General features: G+C 30.5%; 1 long non-coding RNA gene across 4 annotated transcripts in view; it reads left to right on the top strand.

Annotated features, from left to right (window-relative positions):
• The first annotated feature begins 1,679 nt into the window (after positions 1 to 1,679).
• LOC117169277 overlaps positions 1,680 to 14,968 on the top strand; it is a 35,176-nt gene continuing 21,887 nt past the window's right edge. For all 4 annotated transcript variants that reach the window (XR_004466643.1, XR_004466646.1, XR_004466641.1 and 1 more), the window contains exon 1: positions 1,680 to 2,065. This is a non-coding gene — a long non-coding RNA (uncharacterized LOC117169277). The remainder of the gene's footprint in view (positions 2,066 to 14,968) is intronic.

Here is a 14,968-nt window from a genome sequence, read left to right as displayed (position 1 = left end):
TCTGTCATTTTTCCGTAAATTTAATTGGTTTATCTTTAAGGTTCTTTTTCACGATTTCAAATAAAGATATGCATCCAACCCGAGTGAAAATGCTTCGACTTGAGTTCGACTCGAATTACCCCCAATGAAGACATGTTGAAGTCGAAAAGGTCGACTTGAGCATGCCTCAGTTTTGAGACGCATCCAGACTTCAATTTATGTCTATATTTATTGTATAAATTATACAAGATTGTTTAATCATTAACAAAGATTAGCTTTTATGACAGTCAGAATCACTCTTTTTTTTAGGACAGGTATACACTCGAAGTTATAAACCGCTCTTGTTGAACTCATAAAAATTTGACTCAAGAGATAAATTTATGTCTTCAAGACATAGAAACTTGTCTCCAGGACATAAATTGAAGTCTGGATCTGTCTCAAAACTGAGGCATGCTCAAGTCGACCTTTTCGACTTCAACATGTCTTCATTGGGGGTAATTCGAGTCGAACACAAGTCGAAGCATTTTCACTCGGGTTGGATGCATATCTTTATTTGAAATCGTGAAAAAGAACCTTAAAGATAAACCAATTAAATTTACGGAAAAATGACAGAAGTTGAAATGAAATTTTAATAACAAAATTGTTTTTTATAGGTTTCCTGTTTTTTAATTCTAAAAACCAGATAATAATATAATAAAATGATAAAATGTGATAAAAAAATGTGTACTTTATTTTGCAATATATGAATAAGCAATGCCAGGCAGAGCACAGAAAAAAACTGGAGGTTCAATAAAGTTGCGGCTCAAATAAAAGTTGGGATCATTTACAACTTGAGCTCCAATATATACCGGTAGAGACCCAAAAGGGTTCGTTTAGAGCGACATTCACAAACCACAAGTTTGCAAAGTAGGGCTGGTAAGCTAGGAATCGATTTACAGTTATCGACCGATAACTTGAAACGAAAAGTTTCTTGCATATGAATATGCCTTTATGTTGACAACTTTGCGACATTACCTGCAAATGATATTTATCAAGTCATTATATCTATTTTGATTGCGATATTATTTTTTTGATAATTATCTTCATTAAGTTGTGTCTAACAGAGTTCAATTACATGTGTGCTTTAAGGTAAATATTGTGTTATTAATTAAACATAATATCGAAGTGGGCAAAGCAAAAAATAGGTTCTTCAGTAATAGGGCAAATTACAATTGAGATCGTTTAGAACCCCAAGTGTGGTATCATTTAGAGCTCATTTATCGTTTTGCCTCCTTTTCAGCAAGTGGAGTGCATTTTTGTTGCAGCTCCTTTGGAACCAAAAATGAGTTCCAAGGGAAACTTCAGTTATTTCTGTGAGGTATCTAAATAAGTGCGATATACATTTTCTATAATGGTGTTAAACTTAATGAAGAAAAGTTCACATTTTTGCCAAAATCGAGTGCAAGACACGAGATACGCGATGAGAATGTGTTCGTTAAGGCCGAAAGAGGTTTAACAAAAGACAATTCATAATCACCAAATTACAGTTGTCGATACATTGACCTTTAATTTTAAAGGGTATATGTGCACACATGTGGTGGAAATACAAAGACCGAGCGCGTAGTGCGAGCCAAGTAACTTATCGAGCGCCAAACGCAAGATAAATATATTATCGAGCGTGAAGCGCAAGAACCAACAGACGCGTCCCCTCGGCGAGCTCAAACTTACAAGCCGTGCGCGAGGTTAACAAACGATTGTGCAAACTATGCAAGATATTACAACAGCGCAAGAGTTATTTTTTTTTTAATTTTCTAGATGTGCAAACTTTTATCTGATTATTTTTTGTATCTTTCATTATTTCCAAGAAAAATTCGTAAATTAATATTTTTCAAATAATTTCTTTCAATGTGAAGCAGTGACTTAACAATAATGAAACTCAGGACATATGTGGTGCATGCTAATATTGCATTTAAAAAATTTGTTTGGATCAGTTGAAAAAAAAAATAATTCCGATTTCAAGCGAAAAAAAGAAAATCTGGAACACCTGTGATCGTTCAGAAAATACTGCATGATGAAAAAAGTCCTCTTCATTTTCCAGAAGTCGCAGGTAATCTTAAAAAGATTGTAAAAAATCAACTACCAAATTTTGCCGATCAAATGTTGATACACGTGTTCCTTTATTCTCACTGTAGAATTATATATCCAAACACCAAATTACGATGACACTCTAAGCCTCGTAACAGATGTTCGAATAACATTTTTTTTCCTGTCCGTATAGTGGTTGTGATTGTCCTGTCCCAGACGATTCAGCCAAGTTTATACTGTCTCTAGTCTGCTCCGTACTTTGAGGAATTTTTTACAATTATATAAAGTCTGAGTTGCTCAAAAAGTTCCCATATTTTCATAATGATGGAACTTGCAAAAGTATTTCAGAAATTTCGTTCCATAATATAGTGTAATAATTTTGAATACAGTTTTCCTCAAATTTGAAAATGGGTATACTAGAATTAAAAGACAATTTATACGTATAGCCATATTTCTGTTATTTTTCGATTATACCCCGTCTGAACTTTTAATCAAGTTTCTCAACTAAAATTTCAACCCATGCGCTTTATATCTACCTCTAGCGATGGAAGGAACATAAGAGAACATGAAACCGCTTGACTTTGATAATCTCGTAGATATGTCCTGAATTAAATTATGGAAGAAATTCGCTTATACGAGTTTAAGGATTTTCCCACTTAGCCCCATTTTAAACACCCAGGTAAGAAGTTGAGTACTAAACTCAATTAAACAGAGTTGAAATATGGTTGATTTTACAAAGTAAATTCGATTTTATGAAATAATATTAAAAATTGTAATACTTCATGTCTCAAAAAAACTCAATTAACTACTCAATAATAACTCAATAACGCTAGGAGGAAGAGATATAGATATTCACTAAAGGGTTGTGGGGCAGATCAGCAGTGCTGGTAAGGAAAGGGAGAAATTGGGCGAAGTAATGATGGTGATGAAAAGAACGGAGATGAGGGACTGATGATGATGGTGTATAGACAGGGCACTTGGAAGTTTCAACGTGCAAAATTGGGAGTATCCCGCCTGTACACGTGAATTGTTTTCAGAGTAAGGTATGCACGTCGACACTTAGCCGTTCACATTTGGCACCCTACCAACGGTTCACGTGCAAATACGGGGGACTCCAAACTGTGCACGTTTTAAATAATACGATCAGGTCTTTAACGGACAAGCACACGTACGCAAATGGGATATTCCTAACTGTGATCGTCTCAATTTGCGAGGGATACAACGTGGTATAACGTCACAATTAATATGATCTGTAGGGATGGACAAAAAGCTCTGAAGCTCAGGCTGAGTAATCTTTTGACTTGACTTTTCCGGGTTGCGTCGGGCCGGAACTGTCGAGAACCTGAAAAATTCGAGTGCCCGGTTGGTTTCGAGAACGCAGGACAGGTCGGGTTTTGAAGTAGTGTCGGGTACTTAAGTTGTATCAAATACTCGAATTTTGTCGATTACCCGAGTCGAAATATAACCCCTACTTTGAGACTCTTCGGGCTAATATTTGTAGGGGCTTAGGTTGTAAAGTAGATGATATTGTCATTCGATTTTTGTCCCTACTTTTGCGCTCTTATGGACACAAATTTCCGAATCTTCCATTTAAGGCGTGAAAATAGAGGCTTAGTTTTTCTTTCTAATGTATCGCTCCACACTCTACCTTCCTGTACAGAATAAAATTATTTGACGAAAAATTAACAAAATGGAGCAAGAAGAAGACATAGTGACATTTTCGTGATGTTTCAAATTATTTTGTACACAGAAAAAAATGTTCATTAAATTTTATAGAAACAATTATTTACTATCACACAATCGCTACACTATTTATAATCTCACGCCATAAAAGTTTTTATTTGCCGCGGGCTCGAACCCTATAAGTTTCGCATTCCTAACGCCTGAAGCCTCTCGGCTAGCCTAGCTTGAAGTATTAAAAAAAACTGAAATATAACCTACAGCTGTGTAAGGTCATCTATCTGCAATTTTTTGTGACACATTCTGTAAAAAATATTGCTACGCTTATAATAATATATGTACTAAGATTTTAAATTTTAGAAATACTGCAAATTATTATTGTATATTTTATGTGCTTAATAAATATTTAAACTTAGTCCAAAAATATTTCAAGATATTTTAATAGATTAAAAAAAATACAATATATATTTTCAGAAATTTAATAGATTTTAAAGGATTTCCACAAATTTCCGAAAATTTCAAAAGATTTAACAGACTTTATAAAAAATTCAAGAACATTATTAATATTTTAGAATTACCTTAAAATATCAAAACTCATTTAAATCCTACTAAAATTCCTTAAAAATTACTTAAAATCCTTTAAATTAATTAAAAATATTTTCAACTCTTTTAAATAATTCGAAAAATTTAGAATTCAATTATAAACTTAAAAAATTTCTAAATCAAATAACTCCTGTTAAATGCCTTGAAACTTCTGAAAATCTCTTTAAATATATAAAAATATTTTTAAATTACATGAAGATCCTTAAGCTCTTTTGAATTTTTGAAAAATTATTACAAATTTTAAACTGTAATAAATCGATTGAAATGCCAGAAAATCCTTCAAAATGACTAAAAATCTCTTGAACTTATAAAAATCATTATAAAGTCTTGGAAATCTCTTGAAAATTCTTGTACTTTTTGGAATTATTCTAAAATCTTTGAAAATTCTTTAAAATTACTTGAAATCTTTTGAAATTCATTTATAAACTTTAATCTTTTTTCATTCAAAAGAATTGTTATATCTCGTTAAATCAGTTTGCAATTCATTAAAATCCGTTTAAACACTTGAACATATATTGTAATTACACAATAATACATAAACTCTTTTGAAATTCCTTAACATTTTTAAATCATTTTTAATAATTTGAAATCTTTAGAAACTTGTAGAGCACAAAGGGAAATTGAGGAATATGTCAGAATAATTGTAAATATTTCGGGATATTTCGGAATATTTTAAAATATGAAAAATATTTCAGATTAGAAAGAATATCCACAATACCAAGAATATTGAAAGAATACGCGTATGGGAATATTTAGTGAATATAAAAATAAATTGGTTTAAAAATATGAAATTTTGAAGAAACAATTTATTATTTCAACTAAATGGTACATCCAAATCGTTGGTATATATTTATAACCATAGGTGATCTCATTAAGAGTGGTTACAATTAAACTGTAAACAAGGTCGGTTTTTTTGGAGAATGACGTACGAAAAACAATCATCGCTAACCGAATCCATTTGAAATCAGCGGGGACCTATACTTGAAATCGCAAAAGTTGTCGAGATGGAAATATTTTCTTTTTGAAAGGAAATTATACTTTTTTTCATGTTTTTAAAGTTTGAAGAAAACTGATTGAATTTGGGAAAGTTTAATTAGCAATTTAAAAAATTATTAGGTTTCATGTGATTTGAATTAAACACAAATAATTGAAATTTTAAAGGCTTTCATTTTTTTTAAAAGTTTCAATATCAAAATTTTTGGTGAATATAAATTTTTGTCAGTTTAAAATAAAGTTCGAATTCTTTAAGTTTCAAGGTTTCTGGAGTAGATATTTTTTTCATTTTTAATATTTTCCATTTAAAACTATCATTTAGTTTGAAAGTTTGTTTAGTATAATTAAATTCATTTTTTGATTTTATAACGATTCGCCTGATTAGCTTGAAGGTCAAATTATAAGTTTGTTCTGTAATAACAATTTGAAATTTTAGAATTTCAGAAGCTTCAACTTTGAATGATTCAATTTAGTTTTCAATATAAGATTGTCAAATTTTGGTCGCTTTGAATTTATAATTGTGCAAATTCAAAAGTTTGCAATTTTTAATTATTTAATTTTGAACGCTTTTAAGTATAAATAATGTCCAGTGATCTAGTCTTAAAATATTCAATTTTTAAGGTTTTGACATTGCCCTATTTTCTAAATTTTTAAACTGAAATCATTCAATTTCGTGATTCTTCAGCTGAAAAGAAAATTGCGTGAAAGGAAAATCTATTTCTTCAGAATCTGTGGTAACTAATTTGAAGTTATTTTTGGTGGTACAGAAAAAACTCAATACAAAAGATTAGTATCAGAATCTGGGTTCTTTATAACTATCTTTAAAATCTTAGCGCTGGTTTGCATTTTTCCTTTTGCTTGCAGCTACCAGATTAAGGCAAACTTCTTTCCTCTTGAACCCATTTCGATGTTATCACTTTAGTATTTATTATTTAAAACTAATTTAACTGTTGTTATAACAAACTGTGATGATGGAATTTTGGAGAAAACAACAAAGTATCTGTCACGAGGGCGCAGGCGTCGAGGCAACAACGCCACATATTTTGTGCGTTAAAATTTAAGAGCATGTGATACTTACATTTTCCACGGCTTTTTTCCACAAAAATGAAAATTTTTAAAAGCTGAATTCGAAGATGCTATAAAATATCATAACGGACGTCCCCGGACTCGTTTTTGAGGGATAATAACAAAAAAAATTTATTGTGCTAAATAAAAATGTTATGCATACGCATTATTTTGAGGTTACGTCGATTTCATCTCTGCCTTTCAAATAATCTGGAAATTATTAATGAAATAAACTTTTTTGATTGCCTGCAAACAATGTTAGTTCCGGCCAAAAATATTGTGTAGTTTGAAAGTAACGCTCGACTGAATTGCAACACAAATAACCTTGGAATATACACGCACGTTGTTAGCAATATCAAAAACTTTTTGATAAAAAAACACAAGAACGTGTGTGGGGACGTCCGTTCGCATGTTCCCTATCATTTCCCAGATTTTTAAGGAAAAATATTTCTTATCCTAGGAAAAAAGCCGGGGGAACCTAAAACTGGTAAAATCGACAATTTTCTAAGTATCACATGCCCCTAAAAGAAAATTTAAAAATTCTACGGAGAATATGGAGCTTTAGAGGAGATACAAGTAAAACTCAAGAATATAGAAGCAAGACCTTCAATGTAGGGGCTCAAGCTTATACAGAAGCAAAATAGAATGAAAATATCTTTAGGAGTGGCTACGTAGGAGCTTGTAGAATAAACAGCCGCAAAGTAGATACAATACTTCCACTTGAAGCATCAAAGTAGGGCCTATATTTCGATTCGTGTTCTCGAATCCAACCGAGTACTAGAAATTTTCAAGTACTCGAACAGTTTCGGTTTTTCGAAGATTTGCAGTACTCGAATTACTTATGCTTTTGGAAAACTTTGAGTGTTCCAATTATTTCGGTTCTTCGAAGTTAACGAGAATCATAAATTTAGAGAACTTCGGTAATTAAAGGAATTCACGGATTTCACGATGTTCAAGGAGGTTACGGAATTCATGAAGCTGAAGAAAATTAAAAAATTTAAGTATTTCAAGAAGTTTACGGGATTTACGGGATTTAGGGAATTCTAGGAGTTCATCGAATTCATCGCATTAAAGGAATAGATGGAAATCAACAAATGCAAGAAATTCACGAAATTCAAGGAATTCGCGGAATTTAAAACATTAAAGTAATTCAAGGGATACAAGAAATGTGAGAAATTCACGCAATTCGCTAAATTCACGTAATTTACTAAATTAATTGATATCAAGTAATTCGCGGAATTCAGGGAATTTATGGCATTTAAGGAATTCACGGAATTAAAAGTATTCACAGAATTCTAGCAATTCGTGCAATTCAGGGAATATACGGAATTCAAGAAATTCTATAAATTTACTTAATTTAAGAAATTGGTAAATTTCAAGGAATTTACGGAATTCACGGAATTCAAGAAAGTCAAGGTATCAAGGAAATCAAGGAATACAAGTATTTTATGGAATTCAATAGATTGACGTAATTCACGACATTCAAGAAATTTTCGAAATTCACAAAATTCAAGGAATTGGCAAAATTCATGAAAATCAAGGAATTCAGTGAATTTAATGAATTTAATGAATTTAATAAATTCATCATCGGGTGATCCACGCCTACTCAGGAAGGGAAATGGCTTAATGATACAATAACAATGAATTTAATGAGGAAGAGGGAGAAGCAGAGGGAGATATCAGTTAGAACTACGTATCCATCATATTTACAGCCTAAATTATGTAGAATGTCATATTTTGTGTGGTTTAGGACTGAAACGGATTGTATTCTCGCGAAATAGTCCGAGTACCCTAGTACGATGTATTTACATGACCGCGTGCCATTATCCTCTGACACGCACAGACCCTTGGTAAACGTGTTAGTGGTACAGCATGGCATGCATGTAGTAATCGGACAAATTGCACTGCTCCAGGTAAGCACGTCTGTATTAGGTAGTAGGTACATGCACAACCGACATTCGAAAACGAGCGAATTTATTTAATAACCGCAGCCTCGGATTATTCATAATCAACCAGCATATTATATCTTCCAAAATATTCGTCAAATTCGCCTAACAGGCTAACCGTTTGGTGTAAAAAGAGCACCAGAAACAATTAAATACACTTAGAGACTTTTTGTTAGAAAAATAGATAAAAATAAATAAGAATTTAGTACAATATCGTTTCAAAATAGGGATAAGTGGGTTTGCGTTTAAAATATTAAAATAGCTGTTTTCAACCGTCAAAACTAGTAATTTGGTTTGAATAAATTGAAAGGATGTTGCATTAACTCTTATAAAACTTGCGTTAATTAAAACTTCACTATATCAAAGTTAACAAGCGAAGTTAAAACGATAGTCATATTTTTTATTTTAAAGAACGAAAACGTCATTTGAAGTTGTAAAACAAAGCTATAAGAATCTCATCGACTATATAAAAAATCATTCACTCCACCAAAAGATTTGGCCTTTAGAAGAATAAACTAAAAAACAAATTATATACGCTTAATCGCTATGAAAAATCGGAACGACTACGGCGAGATTCGAACCTAACTTGCCCAAAGAACTTACGCATTCCATGACATCTAAACCCCACGGCTAACTTACATTCTGGACTCTTTAGCAAAAATCTCGGCTAACCGTCGTCGCTTGACAACTCAGGGCAGTGTGACAAATATCTGGGCCCTTTCTTACGAGTGATTTATTTATTAAGACATTTTGTTAATAGATCGGTTAAACATTTGATCATTTTTAATGATTAAATTAATTTTTTATTTTTTTAAACGGAACTGATAATATTCTTGTATGAATAACATTCTCTAATTTGATATCTCGGTAACTCAGTATAATAAAGTTGAGTGTGTTTATATGTATTATTTTAAAAATTGTACTCACTGAATTAAATCTTATTACCTTAGTGTATACATTTCGTGACAAAGAATTCCTAATGTTTTCAATCCCATAATAAATGAATGAATTGAAAATAGAAAGAGTTAACTTTATTTAAGATGTTGTGATTTATAAACTTTCGACTCGATCGGAAAATCGAGGAACATTCTCAAACGAAACTATATGAAAAATCAAGAATAATGATTTTATAGTTCGTCATGCGTCTCAGATTTCTGTCAACTTCATATTGACAATATCAGTTTCTAAAATACGTTTTCGAGATTATGATATTCACAATTTTTTTTCTTCAAATCATTTTACGAAAGCTCACTAAAAAGAATATCATTTTTTCATAGTATTAATTCTTCAAATGGAGATTCATAATATTTCGTATTTAGAATACTACTTTTTCATCTTCGAGTTTTAAATACTCGTATGATAATATTAAACTTCGGTGCTGAAATACGAATAAACATAATAAAACCTCAGTTTTCCCTATTTTTGAACGATATTATACTAAAGTCTAATTCATTTATTTCATTGATTCTAACAAAAGGTCTCTCAGTATAAGTTTCCACTTTCAAGATTTATATTATTTTGAGTTAGATTTGCATAAACTTCAATGTATAGAGTTATGATATACATTGTTCGAAATGTTCGGAAAATTCCGACACATTTAAGATACTAAAGTAACTGAAATTTACAAAATTAGGTTGCTGAAAATGAAATTATGTAACTTTTATAGTAAATTTACTAAATTTGTATTCAACTTCAGAAGCGGTCTATAAAAATTACGTATATTTTCCTGAAATTCCTAAATGGTAACCGAAATATAAGTTATTGTGTCGTAAATAAATGCGCAGTTGCATGCGTACTCCTCGCTTCTCGAGCGCATGCTGCTAGCAGACGAAGCATGATGGTTCAGTATTGGTGGTAATCGGCGTGTTGGAAAGATTTATTTTTTCTTTTTTTCGTAAGTGGGGCATTTTATTCTGGTCACGAACAAAATTTGTCGGAACATCACACGCTGAAGAAACCCCGTGAGTGGAAACGAACCTGGCTAATAACAATTTTTTTTAAGTGAGGGAATTTTATTGGTTAGAGAAACTATCAAGTAAAATAAATTTCAAATTTTTTCTATTTTAATTTAAAATTAGTTTATTTCGTTTCTAAAAGATTCTGAGTTAAAAATGTTACAATTTTACGATTTTGCTCTTTGAATAATAATATGGTCAGGGAAAATGAAAAATTGGTCAGTGGGAAATTAGATAAAATTAGAAATAAATTTTTGCGGTAACCGCATGGTATAATATACTTATTAGTGATTTGTTTGCCTTGTATTTAAATTTATTTGTTTGCAGTGGCCTTCTCCACGATATTATTACCTTTTTATTTATAAATTTTATTACTTGTTTAAAAATTCATCAATTTTGTTGAAAAGACATTCTTTCTGGTTGAAAGATTGAATTTTTGTGTTAAAAATTCAACCAGTTTCATAGAAAATTAACTTATTTTTAAAATCTCATATTTCAATGCTAAAAAGTCAAACAAAATATTTTTTGGTTGAACATTCAATTTTACTATTAATTGCATCTTTCTTCGATGAAAATGCAACGGTTTGGTTTAAAATTCAAGAATTTTGTATTAAAATATTTTTTCTTCTCTTTTAAAAATGCAACTGTTTTATTGAAAATTCATATTTTTCGGTAGAAAATGCAACTATTCTCGTAGACAATTTTTTTCTCATTTAAAACTCATATTTTTATGCCGAAAAGTGAAATTGAAATCTTTTTTGAATAAAAATTCAACTATTTTTTTTATTAGTTGTCTTTGATTTAAGAATCCATTTATTCGAGTAGAGATGACACCTTTCTTGGATAAAAATGCTACTGTTTTCTTGAAAGTTAATCTTTTCTCTGTTTAAGGATACAACTTTTTTTCTTGAAAAGTTTCGTTAATCACTTTTTTAAGAAATCATTTTTTTAGACAGTATTAGTATTTTAATTGAAAATTAATTTCTTTGGTTGAAGGTTTAGCTATTTTGCTACAAATTAATTTTTTTCTGAAAATTCATATTTTCTGGTTGAAAATTCAATTTTTTCCGAAAAAATTACACACGAATATTATTTCTAATAAATAAAATAACAATTTGTATAAATTTTATAAGTACAGTTCTCTAAGCATGTAACGTATATAGACATTATTGTTGGGTTCATTAATTTTAATATAAATTTCCAGTATATAGTTGTCTTAAAGATAAAAATTTAAGTCAGATTATATACAAACGAATTTTAAATGTACATAACTATGTTATATAATATACTCAATATATTAAATCTCAAACAAATTCTTATCATAAAAGATAAGCTTTGATTATATATTTAATACAATAAGTGTAAATAAAGCATAGATACATGAGAAGTGGTTAGTCTTAACTTCAGCTATATTTTCTTTCTGTTTATATTTTAAGGACAAATATAGACTTCATGTTTTATATTAAAGTAATAAACCAAAAAAATTTTTTAACCTCTAGGAATTTTCAGTTACAGTAACTAAAAATTCCTGAACTGCAACTTAATTTTGTGATAAATGTGACTGGAGTTTCATGCAGTTACCGTTGCTGAAATTTCTGTTAGAGTTTCGGAAAATTTAGAAACGGTTTGTGCATAAAGCTTTAGTGACGCGTCTATGAAAATTTCTACAGAAATTTCTAACAGTGTAGAGAACTACGTGCTTTTTTACATGCAGGCGTACATTTTTAAGAAATAATGTCACTCTGCATAATATTTGAAAACAGGAAACTTTAGAAATAAAGATTTCAAATCTGGAATATTCCAGGCTTTCCTTTTTTAATCCCATACTTTACTTTCCACTCAGATGTGCCTCACCATCCTAAGCTCTCTGGTTTTATCTGCTCTCTCCTATTATTTTTAGTTAATACCTTTTAAATGGATTGTTTTTAGCAACACATTTGGAAGTGACATGTGTGTTATAAATTTCTATCTTAATCTCAAATTATCTTAACTTCAAGTGATTGACCAAATGTTGTAATAGTGAGATTAGCAAACAAAGCATATGAATGTCAAGTCAAACTTCCAGACTTCAATTTTTCTGTCTCTCCCTCTAAATATGAATCAGTAAAAATTCACTGATTGGAATAGTAGTTAGATATTTCACTGATTAATCAGTAATTTTGGACTTATAACTAAACAGTTCAGTAACCCTCGAGTAAATCATGTGTTGCGTAGCCTCTACAATTTTAAGTTAAGCGTTGTTGTTAGTATTTTACTTAAGTAGCAAGAAGAATTCCTTAGTGAAATCCATGTTTTAATTATCGGGCTGTAAATCTGCTGAATTAACTGCGGGATAAATTTACTCTAACTCATATAGGATATACATACTTAACTGATTTATACATTGCAGTTCAAGCTTGAAATTAAAGTAATATGTGAGGTTGTTTGTAATGTACAAGTATCGGAACTTTTCACCTTTTTTAACATTTGATCATATTGATGGGTTTTGAGTGTTTACTATGATTATTTGATTGAATGTAGGAAAATATTATTGTATTATGATTGTTAAATTGACATGGTGCAGTGCTGCCAACCCTCAAAAGTGGTAATTTTACTGAATCAATAAGTAACCTATCACTGATTATCAGTGACCTATTTCTAGCTATTTGAATCAGTGAAATTTCAGTGACAATAAGTGACGTTTCACTGATTCAGGTAGCTTATTTAATAATTATTTTATAAACATATGCCTTACATGTCTTACACATTTAGATCGGAAAAAATTTTCCTGATACTAAAATTAAAAAAATTTTAATATTATTTAGAAATTGAAAAATAAATTCCATTGCAAACGATTTGGAATCAAACGGAATTGACTAATCCGTCTCTATCGATCAACTTTAATTAGTCTGAATTTGTTTGAAACTGATATTTCGTGGACTGAAAGTTAGAGAGTTCTATTAGCTCTTTTTGACAAAATTAAGATTGATTACAATTTATGTATCTCAAATTCCCTTCATTTTGTATGTATATATGCAGAGAGCGAACGAGCATGGTCTGAAGTTGCGCACGGAGCGTAGCCTCGGCTCCCTCTTTGCGGAGAACCGTCGCATGGGGAGAAGTAGTGGGAGAGCCGCGCGAGCATGTGAATGGCTGTGGTTGTGATGAGCAGACAGCACTGAGTAGTATGAAAAGAAAATAGAGCGACAAATGATACGTCGTCATCAATGCAAATACAGGGAGGCCGCTGAACGTGGAACTCAGGAAATGACAGTAAATTTATTTTTTTACCGGCAAATGTATAAATGTTGACAAAATAAATCTGTCCAACTTTGATTTCAACTGTGTTTTAAATAATTAACTAAATTTTTATATTTTTTAATTATGATATTATTCAGTTTAGAATGCGTAATTTGGAAATCTTTCACTTTAAAAATGTTCTATTTTAATTTTTACGTACATTTTTATTTTGAGAATTTTAAAATTTTCCATTTGCTACTCTTTTTTCCGTGCACAATGTTTGTCAATCTATCTCTTTTCGTATCTTCCTTTGTTTACCACAAAATGGAGTTATTCCTTTTTTATTAGTTTTTTTTTCAATAAAAATTTGAATTTTCGATTATTTGTAGATAAATTTCAAAATTTGTTTCGACAATCTTGTAGGACCTTGAAAAATAACGTTTTTCTTTATTTGACTTTTTTCAATGGCACGCTTTTTTTGGCTGCAAATGTTCATTTTCATTTGTTTTCTTGGATTTTGAAAATGCTATAACTTTAGTAATTTTTCTTTAATATAAAAAAGTCAAAGAAATAAATTGTTCGTACTTTGGTCTACTATAAGTAGCTGTCGAAAGAATGTTCAAATTTTCAAACTGCTCTAACTTTTTAAATTTTCTTCAAAGGAAGCTAACTAACGAACTCGTCCTTTCCTTTTATATCCTTATAAAGTGTGCCAAACAGGAATATAATCGAAAATTCCTTCAAATGTTACCGTGTTTACAGATTGCAACGACACAATGACAACGACAACATAGACAACGACGAGAGACAGATGCCGACGAAAATACTATTTTTTCTGACTTAGGAGGCCTCAAAACGTCGACATTTGATAAGAATGTCAAAATCGATGTTTCAAAGCCCAAAAAAGTAGGGATTCCTACAGAAATTAACCAAAACACAACAATTGACGTATGCACGGCTCGGTGCTCACGCTCGAAGCCCCTTCACTTTAAACGATATGTCTTCGTAAATGATGCTCGGATCTTTATGAAATTTGCAGAGAATATTTTTGAAATTCATACCCCTTAAGATTATGTATTCGTAATTAAAGGCTTTTATTAAATTTCAAATATTGTTTCAGTTTAAAATATTCCATTTTTAAACCATTCAATTTGAAAATTCTAAATTAAGAAAAATAAAAATTATTTAATATTTAGAAGTATCTGACTGTTTATTTAAGATCCGTAATTACAAATCAAATACACAAAACTGAACAAAACACTAAACTTTGAACGTGACAATTGTAATTATTCTATTTAAAAACATTTAATTTGTTACTCAAATTGTTGGATTGTTATGTACAAATAACCAGTTAGCACCTACTACGCGGGTAGTTCAATAAGTCCTTAGAATGAAGTATAAAAACAATTTTTTTTGGGTAAATTTTTTTTTATTTTTCAACATAATCTCCTTGGAGCTCTATAC

Source organism: Belonocnema kinseyi, chromosome 1, assembly GCF_010883055.1.
Source record: "Belonocnema kinseyi isolate 2016_QV_RU_SX_M_011 chromosome 1, B_treatae_v1, whole genome shotgun sequence".
Classification (NCBI taxonomy): domain Eukaryota; kingdom Metazoa; phylum Arthropoda; class Insecta; order Hymenoptera; family Cynipidae; genus Belonocnema; species Belonocnema kinseyi.
Note: the sequence above shows the minus strand (reverse complement) of the source record. Positions and strands in the feature narration are given on the sequence as shown.